Raw genomic sequence first — 3,062 nt, 5'->3', positions numbered from 1 at the left:
AATAGGACACCGGAATGAGCAATGTAAAATTAAACAGGTAGTAATAAATACAACCTCGCAAATTCCAAAAAGCGAGTGATATAGTTAATAGGGAATTAATTCGAAGCTACAAACATACCATTACTGGAAAAAAATACATTAAAACTTTTTTGTCTGGTGGGTTACTACTTTTCATATTTTTATGCATGTAGCCATGTGAACCAGATTTAGTCTAAAGAAAGATGGTATAGTAGATATAACATTTTCCAAAAAAAGTCGAAAGGACAGTGTGATTTTTTTCTTTTGAGTTGTTTCTATTCTTTTTTAAATATGTTTAACCTTGAATTAATTTATAAATATGAGTTTACACTTTTTAACCCTTGAGAATACAGACAATACATTGATCGCATGTAAGGATTGTCTTATTTGGGTCAATCTGTGCAGGTTGGTGACATACATTGCATCGATGCAAGACTTTTTGGTAACATTGGCCGCTTCATTAACCATCTTTGTGAGCCAAACCTTCTGGCAGTGAAGGTCTTCACCATGCACCAGGATTTGCGTTTTCCTCGGATTGCCTTCTTCTCCAACAGGCCAATCAAAGCTGGAGAGCAGATTGGGTCAGTGTAAATAATTTTACTTTTGGCTCCTAATGTCTTACTACTTTGTTCTTGTGTTTATTAATGACATCATACAGTATGTTAAAGGCCTACTGAAATGAGATTTTCTTATTCAAACGGGTATAGCAGGTCCATTCTATGTGTCATACTTGATCATTTCCCGATATCGCCATATTTTTGCTGAAAGGATTTAGTAGAGAACATTGACGATAAAGTTCGCAACTTTTGGTCGCTAATAAAAAAGCCTTGCCTTTACCGGAAGTAGCAGACGATGTGCGCGTGACGTCACGGGTTGTAGGGCTCCTCACATTGTTTACAATCATAGCCACCAGCAGCTAGAGCGATTCGGACCGATAAAGCGACAATTTCTCCATTAATTTGAGCGAGGTTGAAAGATTCGTGGATGAGGATATTGATAGTAAAGGACTAGAAAAAAAAAGAAAAAAAAAAGGCGATTGCAGTGGGAGCGATTCAGATGTTATTAGACATATTTACTAGGATAGTTCTGGAAAATCCCTTATCTGCCCATTGTGTTGCTAGTGTTTTAGTGAGATTATATAGTACCTGAAAGTCGGAGTAGTGTGGCCACGGGTGTAGTGACCGCCAGTGTCTCCGTGGGAGGAGGTAATAGTCGCCGCAGCAGCTGCAGGAGGACGCTGACTCCGCTCATAACTACGGTAATAGCCAACTTATTACCACAATTTTCTCACTGAAACCTGCGGGTTGACATGTGGTCGGGATCCATGTTCGCTTGACCGCTCTGTTCCATAGTAAAGCTTCACCTCCGGGAATTTTAAACAAGGAAACAGGCTGTGTTTGTGTGGCTAAAGGCTAAAAGCTTCCCACCTCCATTTTTCTACTTTGACTTATCCATTATTAATTGAACAAATTGCAAAAGATTCAGCAACACAGATGTCCAGAATAATGTGTAATTATGCGATTAAAGCAGACTACTTATAGCTTGGATTGGGCTGGAAAATTATGTACGCTACAACCCGAGACGTCAAACGCACGCGTCATCATACCGCGACGTTTTCAACATGACACTTTGCGGGAAATTTAAAATTGCAATTTAGTAAGCTGAAAAGGCCGTATTGGCATGTGTTGCAATGTTAATATTTCATCATTGATGTATAAACTATCAGACTGCGTTGTCGGTAGTAGTGGGTTTCAGTAGGCCTTTAAAGGATGTATTTTAAATGTATATTTTCATTGAAAAACTGTACCAAAAAAAGGTATTTTATTGAAGTTGCGCTGATTTCATTATCTGCTTTCTTCAGGTTTGACTATGGTGATCACTACTGGACAGTGAAGAGTAAATACTTTAGCTGCAAATGTGGTTCACTCAAGTGTCACTACTTCTCCAGAAGATAGACATCGATGACCATATTGAAGTATAGTGGGAGTTTCTCTTTCTCAATATGGAATGAATCACTTGCAACGTGTTTTTCACACTGTTCAACACATTCTAAATGTTCTGCACTTCTGCTGTGGATTTCTGTCATTTCCAGAGTTATGAAGAGGCGCATCGCAGTGAAAATGCAAAGTGGGTGCTAGTCTAAGGACATTGTGCGGATTGCCTGCCTGAAGCATAAAGGATGAAATCAAATTTTACATGTATATATGTGTGTATATATATATATGTATATATATATATATATATATATATATATATATATATATATATATATATATATATATATATATGTATGTATGTATGTATGTAAGTAAGTATGTAATCCATCCAGACATCCATTTTCTACCGCTTGAGCCTATGCTGGAGCCTATCTCAGCTGCACTCGGGCGGAAGGCGCGGTACACCCTGGACGAGTCGCCACCTCATCACAGGGCCAACACAGACAACATTCACACTCACATTCACACACTTATTCAATTAAAAATCTGCCTATAGCACAACCTAAGCCTCGTATTGTCATTTAAAGTAAGAAATGGGCAAACCTCAGCTTTGCAAAGTCCACACAGAGCCTGTTAAATTTTTTAATACAGCCTTGCAAATATTTTTTCATATATTTTATTTTTTTTTTCAACCCTTAACAAACTCTAGCCTGCAAAAGGACTGTTAAGTTACCGTAAGTGACATTGAGTATGATCTTACATCTGCTATGTCATTGTCCAAATTGTCCCGAAGAACCAGAAAACATCACTAATTGCTTTTGTGAAAAATACAATCTAGAGGTGTCTCAGTAATTTTAAAGACTCTTTATTGTCTATTCACCATTGGTCCAAAAACATAAACATCAAAATTACATTTCCTAAAGTTGAAGATCTACAGTCCCCGAACATATAAATCTACTTCATTAATTTTCATTCCTCTTTAGTTGATCAGCTATTGCCCTGTTCATCCCTAAAAATACAATAACTAACTGATAACAGCAATTTAATTTCACATTTCTTTACTCAGTGTTGCAACCTCCTTTAGTTGCTGGAGGAAGAAGAACGGGT

At 37.4% G+C, this 3,062-nt stretch overlaps 1 pseudogene; it reads left to right on the top strand.

Annotated features, from left to right (window-relative positions):
- LOC133556343 (histone-lysine N-methyltransferase EHMT1-like) overlaps positions 1–2,516 on the top strand; it is a 64,270-nt pseudogene extending 61,754 nt beyond the window's left edge.
- The last annotated feature ends 546 nt before the right edge of the window (positions 2,517–3,062 follow it).

Source organism: Nerophis ophidion, linkage group LG07 (genome assembly GCF_033978795.1).
Source record: "Nerophis ophidion isolate RoL-2023_Sa linkage group LG07, RoL_Noph_v1.0, whole genome shotgun sequence".
NCBI lineage: Eukaryota > Metazoa > Chordata > Actinopteri > Syngnathiformes > Syngnathidae > Nerophis > Nerophis ophidion.
The sequence above is the reverse complement of the archived record's forward strand: the minus strand, read 5'-3'. Positions and strand labels throughout refer to the sequence as shown.